Source organism: Aythya fuligula, chromosome W (assembly GCF_009819795.1).
Source record: "Aythya fuligula isolate bAytFul2 chromosome W, bAytFul2.pri, whole genome shotgun sequence".
In the NCBI taxonomy this organism is placed as follows: Eukaryota; Metazoa; Chordata; class Aves; order Anseriformes; family Anatidae; genus Aythya; species Aythya fuligula.
Genome location: NC_045594.1, coordinates 15613335 through 15630655, shown reverse-complemented (window position 1 = coordinate 15630655; position 17321 = coordinate 15613335). Strand labels below are relative to the sequence as shown.

At 45.7% G+C, this 17321-nt stretch overlaps 1 pseudogene; it reads left to right on the top strand.

Annotated features, from left to right (window-relative positions):
* The first annotated feature begins 1771 nt into the window (after window positions 1-1771).
* Window positions 1772-17321, top strand: part of LOC116501364 — a 28171-nt pseudogene continuing 12621 nt past the window's right edge.

The following is a 17321-nucleotide window of genomic DNA, read 5'->3' as shown; positions in this document are numbered from 1 at the left end:
AACAGGACGGAAAATGCAATTAACTTGGACCAGACTACCCCAAGGATTTAAGAATAGTCCAACCCTCTTTGGAGGCCAGCTTGCTAAGGAAATAGAGAATTGGACTAATCAAGGACAAATCCAGGTACCAAGGAGACGATATCTGTTATTGCAATATGTGGATGATATACTCATAGCTACCGAAGAAGAATCAGAATGCATTCAGGTAACTATTGATATTCTGAATCAGCTGGGGCTGAATGGGTATAAGGTCTCCAAACAAAAGGCACAAATTGCATGCACCACGGTAATCTACCTGGGGTGCGAAATATCCCAGGGACAGAGGAAATTGGGAATTAACCGGATTCAGGCTATTTGTGGAGTTCTGGAACCGTGGAACCTACATGAATTACGAGCCTTCCTAGGTATGGCTGGGTGGTGCAGACTGTGGATAATGGACTACGGACTCATAGCAAAACCTCTCTATGAAGTACAAAAAGCTTGCTCATTTACATGGGGAAAGCCGCAACAAGAGGCTTTTAAAAAAGTAAAAGAGGCCCTAGCGAAAGCACCTGCCCTGGGGCTGCCAGATTTATCAAAGGACTTTCAATTGTTTGTACATGAGAGACAACGATTGGCGTTAGGCGTATTGACTCAACGATTAGGGAGCTGGAAAAGACCAGTAGGATACTTTTCTAAACAGCTGGATGCGGTAAGTGCTGGGTGGCCCTCCTGTCTAAGAGCTGTGGCAGCTACCATTCTTTTAATACAGGAGGCTAGAAAGCTTACGTTGGGAAAACGGATCGAAGTATTCGTACCACACATGGTAACTACGGTACTGGAACAAAAGGGGGGCCATTGGCTATCACCCAGCCGAATGATGAAATATCAAGCCATATTAACTGAACAAGATGATGTAACTTTGAAAACCACTAACTTATTAAATCCAGCAGTATTTTTAGGAATGACGACAGAAGAAGGAGACCTTAATCATGACTGTGTGGAAATTATTGAACATACTTATGCCAGCAGAACAGATCTGAAAGATCAGCCACTGAAGGAACCAGATTGGGAACTTTTCACAGATGGAAGCAGCTTTGTGGAAAATGGGACTCGTTACGCAGGATATGCGGTAACAACATCGAAAATGGTGATTGAGGCAAATTCTTTACCTCCAGGGACATCAGCTCAGCGGGCAGAGATAGTTGCTCTAACTCAAGCTTTGGAATTAAGTGAAGGCAAGAACGTTAACATTTGGACAGACTCAAAATACGCGTTTGGAGTAGTTCATGTGCATGGAGCATTATGGAAAGAACGAGGAATGTTATCTTCGCAAGGGACTAATATAAAATATCAAGAAGAAATATTGAAATTAATAACGGCCGTGCAAAAACCCCAACAGGTGGCCATAATGCATTGTAAAGCTCACCAGGGAGGAACATCAGAGATTGCGGAAGGAAATAGATTAGCAGACTCAACAGCTTGAAAGGTTGCACAAGAAATATGGAAGGTGATGGCACTAATTCCACCAAAGGTAGGCCTATATCGTTCTAGGTTAGCCAAGGACCCAAAGTATTCCCCAGAGGATGAACGGCTCGCCAATTTGCTGAAGGCCCAGAAAAATTCTGATGGATGGTATGTAACAACAACAGGACAGGTTGTAGTGCCCCCAATAGTAATGCGAGAGATCCTACAAGAGAAGCATGAATGAATGAAGAATGAATGCCACTGGGGAGCAGATGCGATGGTGACTTACTTGAAACAAGGTGTTATCTCAGTACACATGTTGACAATGGCGAAATCTGTAATGTCAAAGTGCGAGCTCTGTATAAAGAATAACCCAGTAGCAAGGAAACATGCTGAAATGGGTAGGACTAGAACTGGAATAGAGCCTGGGGATTACTGGCAAATTGACTTTCTAGAATTACCAAAAGCCTGTGGCTACAAATACTTGTTAGTAGGGGTTGACACTTTTTCTGGATGGCCGGAGGCTCTTCCCTGTGGTACCAATCAGGCAAAAGAAACAGTAAAATGGCTACTGCAGGAAATTATCCCCAGATTTGGTGTACCGTTGGGTATCTCCTCAGATAGGGGACCCCATTTTATTGCTAATGTGGTTAAAGAGGTTAGTAGGTTGTTAGGAATTACTTGGAATTTACATACTCCATGGAGACCACAGTCTAGTGGTCAGGTAGAAAGGATGAACCAAACTCTGAAAGGACAACTAAGCAAAATTTGTCAGTAAGTTAAGATACAATGGCCGCAGGCCCTACCAATAGCTCTATTGAGGATTAGAATAAAGCCAAAGAGTGGGATGTCAGTAAGCCCGTATGAGATATTGTATGGGAAACCTTATGAGTCCCCTGAACCAAATCCGAATATGCATGTTACTGCTAAACAGGATGTGTATAACTATGTTCTATCCCTTGGCAAAACTCTAGCTCGACTACGCAGCGTCCTGGTGTGGAATCGACCTTTGGGCTTGGAGAATCCAGTACATGACATAGAGCCAGGGGACAGTGTCTATATTAAAAACTGGAATGAAGAACCTTTAAACGAATGGTGGGACGGACCGTATCAGGTACTCCTGCTAACCTTCACTGCTGTTAAGGTAGAAGGGGTGGACGCTTGGATACATTATACTCGAGTGAAGCGAGTACCGAGACTTTGGGAAGCACAATCACTGGGTCCAACAAAGATAAAATTCCAAAGTATCTAATATGTCTGGATATAGGTACGGTATCTAATATGTCTGGATATAGGTACAAAGTTTTAGTAGTGATTTGGGCTTGGTGGGTATCATTGTATTATGGTAATGTGAGGTCGACCTTTTTAAAGATACCCCAGAAGAAAGGGAATAAGACTGAATATGTTGGGAATGATGCCACTCTAATCTCCACGGTCAGAAACAATGCTCCTGCAGATTTGGTTAAAGCCCGGATTGTGTGGGAAAAGATCTGGGACCCCCTTCAGAATCCTGAGACAATCTATGACAATGGGGACGGGTATGATAGATTATGGGAACACTGGAGAAAGAAAGGATGGGTGAATAAGAGAAATCAAGGAAAGGAAGGGAATATAGAATTACACCTCCGGAGTTTGACCCTTGAGGACCAAGGAAAATACAGATGCCTGGTGAAAATTAATAAGAGTTCAGATTATGGGCAATGGAACCTAACTGTAACAGGAAGAGAAGATTATGGAATTAGACCTGGTCATCGGAATTATCCAACCCCTTTGGGAGGGGACTTACTCCTCTATTGCAAGTTACAAAGTAGTAGGGAGGCTAATACTAGTTGGGCAAGAAATAACGATCCGGTGGAAAAGGATTAAAAGCATAAAGCAGAAGTGAGACTGGGAGGTTTAATGACCTTAACAATTAAAGAAGTTACCAGGGAAGACTTAGGAGATTACCAATGTTCATATAATAATAAGACTGCAGCAGGATTCAGTAGGATTAAGGTTTCTGAAACAAGAAAGAAAAGGTCAGTCCGACCTACAACATTGGAGACACAACGGGCAGGGAACGATCGAGAGGAAAATTTAATGATAGGGTTAATTAGAGACTTTGCAAAAATGCAGAATGTGAGTCGAGTAACCACCTGTTTACCTATACCTAAATCCGCAGGTGATCCTATACCCTGGGGCATAATTACATCACTGCTACCCCAGATTGAGAAAAACAAAACAATCCAATGTGAAACAGAAAAGGTCATAGAGACAGAAAAGCTGGAAGGGTATTATAGAGAGAAACAGCTTCTCTATCGTTCTCAATGTGAAAAGAAAAGAAATTACCAATTTACGGCTTGGAACACCATGAGTAGACGGCTAGGGTTGTGTGAGTATGATGAACAACGCACACAACAAAAAGAAAAGATTGTATGGAAGTGCAAAGAAGAAAATGAATCAGGAGAATTAGAGGGTTGGGATTCAGCATGGGCAGTAAGTATACTGCAGAAATACCAATATGGGGGGAATACTCCTTGGTGTCTGCAATAGGTAGGAAAGACAAATGATAGCCAAAGCTTACTATATAAGACGGATCAGAGGGAAACCAGCAGTCGAGAGCGGGTAAGGGCAGTCCCGTGGTGGAATTGTACACAAATACTCAATTGTGACACTGATTTAAAAACAATACCCCTGCTCCCGGTAAAGATAGCTTTAGCCACTGGATGTGCACGCAGAGGTCTACGAGTCAACGGGAATATAACCAATCAGTGGGAAAAGGATCTTAGTGAATTGTAAATATTCAACTATACGAAGCATGGGACATTTTGTGTGGGCCGCCAGTGATGGAACTTGGACAACTCATTTAAGCTTGGATGGCCCAGTGAAAGAAATAACCTTAGGATTACCCACCCTATGCCCACTTTGGAAAAAATCTCCTTTCATAGGGAAAAAGACAAAGAGAGAAATAAGTCAAGAAGATGATGAATGGCTGGAGCCGTCCACTGGGACCAAAATAGGATGGGTGGTAGAATCATTGTTTGCCCCGATAACGACCTACCAGAACAGAGAACTGATATACAATTTGATGGGACAAGTAAATAGATTGGCTAAAATAACCAAAAAGGGGTTTAAGGACTTGAATATACAGTTACAAGCTACAACGAAAATGACCCTGCAGAATAGAATGGCCTTGGATATGCTTCTGTTAAAAGAACACGGTGTCTGTGGATATCTAAAAGATAAGATTGACCATTGTTGTATACACATTCCAAATGTAACTGTCGATGTGTAATGTGACATATCTCAAATAGCCCAGGTAGAGTATAAGTTGAAAGAAGACAAGCGTGAAGCAGAACAGAATTGGCTGGGGGCAACTTTCGAGGGGCTAGGCTTTCATCTAGAAGTATGGCTTAAGTCCCTTTTACAAACAATATTACTACTGGTAATAGTATTCCTTGTGATAGGGCTAGTATATTCATGTATGAGAGCAGAAATAGTCAGAAGCAGTGCATGGAATTGCAGAATAATGACCATTCTCAACAAAAATCATGAGGAAGTTCCCACTGCCCCACAACCACCCTATAGCAATGCCGATACTAATGAATGAAGCTTAATACCTATATATTATATTACCATTAACGCACAATAAAACTAGCATTAAATCACTGAAATGATGAAAATACTGCCCTCTATGGGTGAGTGAAGTATTTTCAAAGGGGGGAAACGTTGGCATAAGCACATATTTTAGTATTCCGCACTATCTCCTGGCGTTAGCACATATTTTAAGGGAAATGTTAGAAATGTTAGCATTAGCACATATTTTAGTATCCTGCATTATCTCTTCCTAAGGAATCACTGTCTTTAGATAAATGTTGTAGTGTTTCCCAGGTAATGAAGATAGCCAAATACTATCAATAAACTCCTAGTCTGATAAAGAGACGTGAGATTCTTCACAGAAAGATCCTGAGGATGAACAGGTACATCTTGACCTTTGATAAGAACTTGGAAGATGGCAAAACACATGGAGGGTTGGAAAGAGCATGCGCAGAAAAGAAAGGTGACTAGTTCAACTGAGAGGAAGACTCTTTACTTCATCATGAAGACCACCAGAAAGACCACCAGATGGTGCTGCGCATGTGCAAGTAGGGAGGAGTCAAGGGAGGAGTCATTGAGGCTGATGTTGCAACTCGAAATGAATATGTATGAATTAATTAATCTCCAAGAATATAAATTTGTGGTCAGGATGTAACGGGATTCGAAGCCAGATTCGGGCACCTGCCCCTGGTTTCCAGCACTGAATAAAGCACCTTCATATAATCACGTTGTGGTTATGTATCTGCTACGCTAACACTACTGCCATCGAAGGCCTTTGCTGTTACACCCCCTGGTGACCTGGATGTGCCTTTTGACCCAGGCCCTATTGGCCTTGAAAAGGAGAGGGATATGCTTTTCTTCGATCCGGGAAGATTAGGATACATAAGGCCCGAAGACCAAGTTGCTTGACAACTTAAAGTGAGACATATTGTTCCCACGACTAGCCCTGGAATTCTCCGGTGTTTGTAATCAAGAAAAGGAATGGAAAATGGAGACTGTTATAAGTCATGGAAGATATGGGAGCACTTCAACCAGGCCAACTATGCTCCCCAGTCATGGACGTTGATAGTAATAGACTTAAAGGATTGTTTGTTACCTTTTCTGATTGTATGTATGTGTAGGCATACTCAGGTTTAGTATGTAAAAGCAATGTTCTGTATATTTAGAATGTTTGATATTCGTGTGTGCCTGTTGGTGGAGCAAAGACTCCCCACACACCCAGCACTGTTTACTTGCCTTTTATACCTTTTATAAATATTTCTTTTATAAATATTACAAAATTCAGATTGAGTTGATACTTCATTTATAACAGCCCCATTTTGGGGTTTGATTCCTGTCTGTGGGTTATTTTTAAGACATATGACACACTGTTTCGATACCCATTGGACAATGGTATACAAATTATGTCTTACCCATTTTCTACTTAGAAACTGATATAATACTTCAGCTCCCCAGTGTGTTTTATTATGATCTTCAATTACCATCTGATATAATAGTTTGGAGGGTATCACAATTCTCCCATCCTTTATTTGTGCTTAACCTGTAGGTAATATTTTTCCATTTACATCTTCAATTAATTGCTTATCAATCTTAGAATATTCTATTTCATTCTCTAATGTTTTTGCTAATGCATGGTTTTCTTTTCCCGGTACTAGTGCCAAAATTTAACTCTCAGATGCCCGTTCTACTGCCCCTTTGGCCTCTGTGTCAGCCAATCTATTTCTTCTTTCAATATCAGTTTTCCCTGTTTGATGTCCTTTGCAGCGCATAATGGTAAATATAGTAGGCAGGTTTACAGCTTGGAGTAACTTCAGTATCTTTTCTGCATCTTTAATTGATTTCCCTTGAGATGATATGAGTCCTCTCTCCTTCCAAATCGCCCCATGTGCATGCACCACACCAAAGGCATATTTCAAATCTATCCAAATGTTAATTCTTTTCCCTTTTGCCAGCTCAAGAGCTCTTATCAAGGCGATGATTTCCGCCTTTTGGGCTGATGTTCCAGGGGAAAGAGGCTTCGCCTCAATTACCTTGTTAAGTGTTGTTACGCCATATCCTGCAAAGCGAACTCCCTGGTGAATGAAGCTGCTGCCATCTATATATCAATCCTCTGAATCTTCTAGGGGTGTATCCGTTAAATCTGGTCGGCTGGAGTAGACTGTTTCCATTGTCTCAATGAAATTGTGAACTGAGGAAAGAGGCTGGGTTCACAATATTAGTGAGTCATTGCTGTACCAGATAGGCTTTCTGTTGAGAAACTCGATATCCAATTAATCCAAGAAAATTTAGTAAACTAATAGTCCATTCTACACACTCCTTTTCTTCTTCGGTAGCTATCAACAGGTCATCTATATATTGCAACAGTGTTTCCTTTCCCAGAGGGGTTTTCCAAGACTCAAGATCACAGGCTAGTTGGTTCCTGAATATGGTGGGGCTATTCTTGAACCCCTGTGGTAACACAGTCTAAGTACGCTGAGCTTTTTGTCCTCTATTGGGATTTTCATATTCAAAGAAAAAAAGTTTCTGGCTTTCAGTTGCCACGGGCAGGCAGGAAAAGGCATCCCTTAAATCTAGTACCGTGAACCAAACTGTTATATATGGAGTGGTGATTCGTGTCGAGAAAATGGTTGATATTAATAAAGAAGGGGGAGATTTGGGAATGTGGCCATGGGGGTTGGAAAACCCCATGATTGAGATAACATTAGACTCTTAACAACGAGGCCATCAGGAATATAAAAGAGTTTAGAGGGAACAAAGAAGGGTGATTCAGGAGACTCCATGCAGTCTGGGGTTTCTTGTTCTCCAGCTGGTTTCTTGTTCTCCAGCATGTTAAGGCATGGATGTTTCTGGGTGTTTGCTGTTGTTGTTATATGCAAAGTTGTTTGACCAATGAAAAGTTGTTTTTGAAAAGGGCTGCTGTGGGGAGAAGGGTATAAGAGGGGAGCCTGCCCTCAAGATAAAAAAAGAAGAAAAAAAAAAGGAAGGCAACACGTTGTGATGAAGTTATGATCAATAAAGAAGCAGAAAGAAGGAGTGAAGAGGAACAGGCTAACAGAACGGAGACCAGGATGGGAACAGGCACATTGATTGCCTCATGAAGATAGGTTCGGCCAAACTCAGCAAACTGCTCAGAGAAGCTCGTACAGAAAGTCACTGGAAATAGGCGCACTGGAGCTGGAGAGAAGCTCAAGCTGAGAGAAGCGGACCTGTGCACACAACTGCCTCTCGCTGGTAAGCAGTTGCGCATTATGGGGAATCATACGTCCTTAGAAACAAAGACTGTCCTGGTAACCTTACAGCTTATTCTCCTTATTAACAATCAGACAGTTTATGAGCCTGAAATATGGGACCAAACTGAGGTCAAGGTGTGGGACTCTGCAACTAAAAACGACAATGTTGCAGTGGAATTGCTCGGCACCTGGCGAGCAATCTCTGAGGCCTTAAAGAGCCATGTGGGACCACAGTCAGAAACGTGTGGTTTGCCAGATAGTGAGGGAGCTGTGGGCTCCTTTACTGATCCAACTGCTACGCCATGGGCCCCTCTGCTGCTACAGTCATCGAAGGCTTTTGCTGTTACGTCCCCTGTTGACCTGAATGTGCCTTTTGACCCAGGCCTATTGGCCTTGAAAAGGAGATGGATATGCTTTTCTTTGATCCGGGAAGAATGGGATACATAAGGCCTGAAGACCGAGTTGCTTGACAACTTAAAGCGAGACATATTGTTCAAAAGGAATGGAAAATGGAGACTATTAAGTCATGGAACTTAAAGGATTGTTTGTTACCTTTTCTGATCATGAATATGTATAGGCGTACTCGATGTTAGTAAGTTATGGGACTTAAAGGATTATTTGTTACCTTCCTGATTGTACGTATGTATAGGCATATTCGGGTTTAGTATGTAAAGCAATGTTCTGTATATTTAGAATGTTTGATGTTCGTGTGTGCCTGTTGGTGGAGCGAAGACTCCCCGCACATACAGCACTGTTTACTTGCCTTTTATACCTTTTAGAAATATTTGTTTTATAAATATTACAAAATTCAGATTGAGTTGAGAATTCATTTATAACAAAACTTTACTGTTTTCTAATTTTGTCAAAAGGTTATAGGGGTTCGCTGCTACAGGGTATAAATCTTTTGTGATCCTATTTGATGGCCCTTAAGTCCTGGACTACACAATAGGTTTCATCTGCCTTTCTAACTGGGAGGATAGGAGTATTATATTCTGACTCACATTCTACTAATAGTCCGTATTTAAGAAAGTTATTGATTATTCCTTCCATTCCCCTTCTGTCTTCCATCTTTAGTGGGTATTGCTTTTGGGCATACCCTGGGAGCATTTTCCTTTAAATCAGTTTTAAAATGTACTGCATTCTTTGCTCTCCCGGGTGTTCCTGTAGCCCAAACTCCCAGATACGCTTGATTCATAATTACATCCATTCAGGGAGTCCTGTCTGGAGCTTCCTCTTGACTCGCCAGGGATAGACTTACGAGTTTAATATATTAATCATCCTGGACTTTTATTTCAATTTTCCCTTGTTCAAAATAAATTTTTGTATCCAATTTTTCCAGCAAGTCCCTTCCTAACAAGGGCCTTGGCGAATTGGGTAAGTATAAAAATCGATGTATTCCAATCACTTTTTCCATTTTAAATTTTGAGGGTTGCAAAAAGAATGCCTTTTCCTGTCGGCCAGTTGCTCCTATTACATTTACAGACTTGGTGGTTTCCAGAATTGATTTTTGGTTTAACACAGAGAAAGAAGCTCCTGTATCCAATAAAAAATCCATGTCTTTCTCTTCATTCCCTAGCTTTATTTTAACCAGTGGATCTGCTAGGGTAGACTCCACAGGTCCTCATCACTCGAGCTCAGCTAAAGACTCTGGTTCTGAGGCTCTATTTTAGTTATTTAAATCTGTGATTAAAAAGGGTGCTTTTCACCAAAACCAGAGCATTGCTCTCAACTGCCTGTCTCAACAGGGTTGCAACATAGCTCCCTGCCACTGGCCTTGTTCCCATGACAACTCTCTCACACTCCTCATGGTCCCTCTGCCCCAGAGGGCTCACACCCGTGATTCTGAGGTCTCTGCCTCAACCCTGGAGCTACTAACATTCCTACATCTCTTTCCCTGCTCATTCAACTTCAAACATCTCTGTCAAATGCTACATGCCAAATACTACATGCTAAACAACACCTTTAACACCTTCACTCACTCCTTTCTCTCTCCCACCTGCTGTGTGGCAGCAGGGTTTTTTTTCCCCTTTCTTAAATATGCTCTCACAGAGGTGCAAACAACATCGCTGATTGGCTCGGTTCTGGCCAGCAGTGGGGCCCTTATCTAACATAGGGCAGCTTCTAGATTCTTCTCACAGAAGCCATCCCTATGGCTCCCTGCTACCAAAACCTTGCCATGTAAACCCTCTACACATGTATGCTTTCTTCTTCCGTTTAAGTTTTCCCAAAAGCTCCTTGCCCATCCATACAGGTCCCCTGCCCCCCTTGCTCAACTTCTTTCTTGTAGGGATGCACTGATCCTGAGCTTGGAGGAAGTGGTGCTTGAGATCTTGAGGGCCATGGGGCTCGAGTGAAATCTTTTACTTCATTATGCATAAAATGAATATTCAAGTTCACACTCCTGAATATGATAATCACAGAATCACAGAATTTTCTAGGTGGGAAGAGACCTCAAGATCATCGAGTCCAACCTCTGACCTAACGCTAACAGTCCCCACTAAACCATTTCCCTAAGCTCTACATCTAAACGTCTTTTGAAGACTTCCAGGGATGGTGACTCCACCACTTCCCTGGGCAGCCTGTTCCAGTGCCTCACAACCCTTTCAGTGAAGAAGTTCTTCCTAACATCTAACCTAAAACTCCCCTGGCTCAACTTAAGCCCATTCCCCCTCGTCCTGTCACCAGGCACGTGGGAGAACAGGCCAACCCCCACCTCGCTACAGCCTCCCTTGAGGTACCCATAGAGAGCGATAAGGTTGCCCCTGAGCCTCCTCTTCTCCAGGCTGAACAAGCCCAGCTCCCTCAGCCGCTCCTCGTAGGACTTGTTCTCCAGGCCCTTCACCAGCTTCGTCGCCCTTCTCTGTACCCGCTCAAGCACCTCGATGTCCTTCTTGTAGTGAGGGGCCCAAAACTGAACACAGTACTCGAGGTGCGGCCTCACCAGAGCTGAGTACAGGGGGACGATCACCTCCCTAGCCCTGCTGGTCACACTGTTCCTGATACAAGCCAGGATGGCGTTGGCCTTCTTGGCCACCTGAGCGCACTGCTGTCTCATATTCAGCCGACTATCCACCATCACTCCCAGGTCCTTCTCTGCCTGGCAGCTCTCCAACCATTCCTCTCCCAGCCTGTAGCTCTGCTTGGGGTTATTGCATCCCAGGTGGAGGACCCGGCACTTGGCCTTGTTGAACTTCATGCAGTTGACCTCAGCCCATCGGTGCAGCCTATCCAGATCCTCCTGCAGAGCTTTCCTACCCTCAAGCAGATCGACACACGCACCTAACTTGGTGTCATCTGCGAACTTACTGAGGGTGCACTCAATGCCCTCGTCCAGATCATCGATGAAGATATTAAAGAGGACCGGCCCCAGCACCGAGCCCTGGGGGACGCCACTAGTGACTGGCCTCCAACTGGACTTGGCTCCATTCACCACGACTCTTTGGGCCCGGCTATCCAGCCAGTTTCTAACCCAACGAAGCGTGCGCCAGTCCAAGCCAAGAGCAGCCAGTTTCTTGAGGAGAATGCTGTGGGAGACGGTGTCAAAAGCCTTGCTGAAGTCAAGGTAGACCACATTCACAGCCTTTCCCTCGTCCACCCAGCGCGTCACTTTGTCATAGAAGGAGATCAGGTTCGTCAGGCATGACCTGCCTTTCATAAAGCCATGCTGACTGGGCCTGATCGCCTGCTTCCCCTTCAAGTGCTGCATGATGACTCTCAGGAGGATCTGCTCCATGAGCTTTCCTGGCACTGAGGTCAAACTGACAGGCCTGTAGTTTCCCGGGTCTGCCCTCCGGCCCTTCTTGTAGATGGGCGTCACGTTTGCTAGCCGCCAGTCGATTGGGACCTCCCCCGATAGCCAGGACTGCTGATAAATGATGGATAGTGGCTTGGCCAGCTCCTCTGCCAGTTCCCTCAGTACCCTTGGGTGGATCCCATCCGGCCCCATCGACTTGTGCACATCTAAGTGCCGTAGCAGGTCACCAACCAGTTCTTCATGGATAATGAGGGCCACATCCTGCTCCCCATCCCCTTCCACCAGCTCAGGGTACTGAGTATCCAGAGAACATCCGGTATTGCCGCTAAAGACTGAGGCAAAGAAGGCATTGAGCACCTCCGCCTTTTCCTCATCTCTTGTAACTAAGTTTCCCCCCGCATCCAGTAAAGGATGGAGATTCTCCTTAGTCCTCCTTTTTGTGTTGATGTATTTATAAAAACGTTTTTTGTTATCTTTAACGGCAGTAGCCAGATTGAGCTCCAGATGAGCTTTGGCCTTCCTAATTTTGTCCCTGCACAGCCTCGCTACTTCTTTAAAGTCCTCCTTAGTGGCCTGCCCACTTTTCCAAAGCTTATAAACCCTCTTTTTCCTCCTAAGATCAAGCCACAATTCTCTGTTGAGCCAGGCCGGTCTTCTTCCCCGCCAGCTCGTCTTTGGGCACGTGGGGACAGACCGTTCCTGCGCCATTAAGACTTCCCTCTTGAAGAGCGCCCAGCCTTCCTGGACTCCTCTGCCCTTCAGAACCGCCTCCCAAGGGTCTCCACCAACCAGTGTCCTGAGTAGCTCAAAGTCAGCCCTCTGAAAGTCCAATACAGCGGTTTTACTGGTCCCCTTCCTGGCCTCGCCAAGAATAGTGAACTCCACCATTGCGTGGTCACTCTGCCCAAGACAGCTCCCGACAATCACGTCCTCCACCAGTCCTTCTCTGTTTGTGAAGAGAAGGTCTAGCGGGGCACCACCCCTGGTAGGTTCACTAACCAGCTGCGTCAGGAAGCTATCTTCCACGCTCTCCAGAAACCTCCTAGACTGCTTTCTCAGGGCTGTGTTGTGCTTCCAGGATATATCAGGGAAGTTGAAGTCCCCCACGAGTACAAGAGCTGACGATTTTGCAACCTCTGTCAGCTGCCTGTAGAATTCCTCATCCGTCTCCTCATCCTGGTTCGGCAGTCTATAGCAGACCCCGACCAGGACACTAGCCTTGTTGTCCCTGCCGATCCTAACCCAAAGGGACTCGACCTTGTCATTCCCAACCTCGAGTTCTACAACCTCGAAAGACTCTCTAATATAGAGAGCCACACCACCACCCCTTCTATGCTGCCTGTCCCTTCTATAGAGCTTATAGCCAGGCATTGCAGCACTCCAGTTATGAGACTGGTCCCACCACGTCTCCGTGATGGCAACCAAGTCGTAGCCTGCCTGCCGCACAATGGCTTCCAGCTCCTCCTGTTTGTTACCCATGCTGCGTGCATTGGTGTAGATGCACTTCAGCTGGGCCATTGCCTTATCCTCCGGCCTTGCCATTGTTCCCCCTAGCACAGCCCCAACAATCCTAGCCTCAGCCCCATCCCCCTTCCTACCCAGTTTAAAGCCCTCTCAATGAGCCCTGCCAGCTCCTGGCCCAGGATCCTTTTTCCCCTAAAAGATAGGGACCCGTCTGCGGCCATCAGGCCAGGTGCTGAGTAAAGTGCCCCATGATCAAAAAACCCAAGATTTCTGCGTTGGCACCAGTCCCGGAGCCACGTGTTTAACAGGTGGGCTTTCCGTGTCCTCTCTGAACCCCTCCCTGCCACCGTAGGGGTGGACGAAAACACCACCTGCACTCCCGCTCCATCCACTAACCGACCCAGTCCCCTAAAGTCCCTTTTGATAGCCTTGAGGCTTCTCTCTTCGATGTTATCACTGCCCGCCTGGACTATCAAAAGGGGGTAATAGTCAGAGGGGCGAACCAGGTTAGGAAGCTTCCTGGCAACGTCCCTGACCCTGGCCCCAGGGAGACAGCAGACTTCCCTACGGGAAGGGTCAGGCCGACAAATAGGGCCCTCTGTTCCCCTAAGAATCGAGTCACCAACAACAATAACCCTCCTGTCTTTCTTGGTGGAGGCAGTCCTGAGGCGCGGAGTTGACCTCCTCGCCCCAGGCATCCTCCTGGGAACATTTGCTACCTCTTCCTCACAGCGGCCTCTCAATCTCTAGGGCCTCAAACCTGTTGCGTAAGGGCACCTGGGAAGGTGGGGCCGGAAGGGGAGGGCATCGCCTGCGATGTCGAGCAGGGACCTGTTTCCATTCCTCCTCAGCTCCCAGATCCCCTCCCTCTGCCCAACGGGGACAGGGCAGGGGGTCCGCCCCCATTTGAGGAGTCTCACCTCGGCACCTCCCCTTGAGGCCCTGCAGGGAGTTACTCCAGAAGTCTATCTCCCGCTCACACTCCCTGATGGCCCTCAACCTCTCCACCTCCTCCTTGAGCTCCGCCACCATGCGGACCAGATCATCCACCTGCTCGCACCTCACGCACGCAGTTTCTCTGCCTCCCGCCGATGGCAGCAACAGGCTCAGACACTCCTTGCATCCGGTGACCTGAACTGCGGCATTTTTTAACAGGTAGTCGGTCTGCGTGTGTACCGACTTTCTGGAGAGCGCGCCGTGCCTGGTGGCGACCATTATCACCTAGTTATGGCTGTCGTTAAGGAGGTGTTGTTTGTGTGTAGGGGGAGCGCTCTGCCCTTCTGACGCGCCACGCCCTGTTTGCCCACCCTGTTCGCCACGCTCCTGGTCGCTCGCGCTCCCTAGGGGCAGCTTTTGAACGGCTGGGGAGGGGGCGCTGCTGGTTCCGCCTTCGCCTCGTCAGCCTCCCTCACGAGGGCTGCCGGGTCCTGGCGGCTCCCTCAAGTAGGCTCGATGCCGGAAAAAATTAGCCCTGCCTGGCCCGATCCCCCGCTCCGCTGCAGAACGCGTCTGCCCCAGAGCCGATCGCTTTTACTTCTTTAAGTTAATAAACTTAAAGAAGTAAATGCTAAAAATATATGACTATAATACTCAACTCTTCACCCAAATCATGCTAAATATCACCCCAGGGATGGAACAGATAAGGTGAGGATATAAAAAAGTTAATCATAGAATCATAGAACATCCAAGTTGGAACGAACCCACAAGGATTATCAAGTCCAACTCCTGGGTCGCCAAAGCCCCCCCCCCTCCCCCCCCCCCCCCCCCAAAAAAAAAAAAAAGTCATATAAATCATATAACATGTCTGAGAGCATTGTCCAAATGCTTCTTGAACTCTGGCAGGCTCAGTGCCATGACCACTTCCCTGGGGATCCTGTTCTAGTGCCCAACCACCCTCTCGGTGAAGAACCTCTTCCTGATATCCAGCCTGAACCTCCCCTGTCTCAGCTTTAAGACATTCCCTCGGGTCCTATCACTGGTTAACAGAGAGAAAAGATCAGTGCCTGCCCCTTCACTCCCCCTCGTGAGGAAGCTGTAGACTGCAATGAGGTCCTCTCCCTCAGTCTCCTCTTCTCCAGGTTGAAACAACCAAGTGACCTCAGTCCCTCTTTATACGTCTTCCCCTCTAGACCCTTCACCATCTTTGTTGCCCTCCTTTGGACACACTCTAACAGATTTATATTTCTTATTCTGTGGTGCCCAAAACTGCACACAGAACTCAAGGTGAGGCTGCACCAGTGCAGAGTAGAGGCAGAGTAGAACAGGACAATCACTTCCCTTGACCAGCTGGAAATGTCATGCTTGAAGCATTCCAGGATACAGTTGGCCCTCCTGGCTGCCAAAGCACACTGCTGGCTCATGTTCAGCTTGCTATCAACCAAAACCCTCAGATCCCTTTTTGCAGGGCTGATCTCCAGCATCTCATCCCCCAGTCTGTATGTATAACCAGGGTTGCCCCTTCCCAGGTGCAGAATCTGACACTTGCTCCTGTTAAACTTGCCCAGCTCTCTAATTTGTCCAGATCTCTCTCTCTTCAAGGCCTCACCACCCTTGATGGAGGCAACAGCTCCACCCAATTTGGTATGATCCATGAACTTGCTCAAAAAACCTTCAAGTTCTTCATCCAAATCATTTATGAAACGTTGAAGAGGACTGGTACTAAAATGGAGTGTAAATAGAGAAGATAAAAGAAAAGAAAAATAAGAAGGAAAAAAAAATTCAAGAAGATGAAGTTAGAGTGAGGAAAAAAGAAAAGCTGGGGTGAGGCAGGGGGGAGAGTGAAAAGAAATTCGAAACCTAGAAGAGGCTGTGCCCTTTCTCTTCCACCAAGACAATGACTCCTTCTTGGTAATCTCTGCACCTTCACCCTTTCTTGAGTAATATGCGGGATAGCATTTTGCTAGCGCTGTTATCATATATTAGCGCTATTGTAGTAAGTGTATTTATCAACGGCAATTACGAATCTGTTATATCTGTAACTTTATTAAATATGTTCAAATTTGTGAAACTGTCTCAGTGAAAGTCTTTGGCAGGGCTCTGAAACGGGCAAATGCCAGACTCCTTTAATTCAACACATCTTTATATATGTTTATTTCTAGAAACACGGGAGGGATGTGACAGTTTGCACTACCTAAGGCCACTTTGCAAAACCAAATATTATTTGCATCAGACTTCCAGCACCATGTCAGCAGTGCTGGGGTTGCAGCTTTGCCCCACATATGAAGTTTTATGCTATCTTACTGCAAAGGCTAATATTTCCCTTATGTTACCCTGTTTTGTAGTTATATATGTTGATTTTTTTGAGCAGTGCAGCTTTTAGGTTTTTACAACATGTCCTTAATCACTTTTAGGCAACATGTTCATGTTTGGGGTCTTTCTGGAAAGGCAGTTAGGGCAATACTCAAAATTTGGGGGCAGCTAGAGGAGAGATTTCCTAAGAGCATCATTTTGGGGTTTTCCTGAGATCTGGGAGGAAGAGATGATTGAGTGAGTGAAAGACACTATAAATCTGTCCCTTTTTCAGATAGGTGTTATAAAGTAAATTAGAAACTTCTTCAAGGCACAGACAGTGTGGGCATGCATGAACATCCAACAGGTGCACTGAAAGCCACAATCACAGAATCACAGAACTGAAGGGGTTGGAAGGGACCTCGAAAGATCATCGGGTCCAACCCCCCTGCCAAAGCAGGTTCCTCAGAGCAGGCTGCCCAGGTAGGCGTCCAGACAGGCCTTGAATATCTCCAAAGAAGGAGACTCCACAACCTCCCTAGGCAACCTGTTCCAATGCTCCGTCACCCTCACCATGAAGAAGTTCTTTCGCATGTCAGTGCGGAACTTCCTGTGCTCTAATT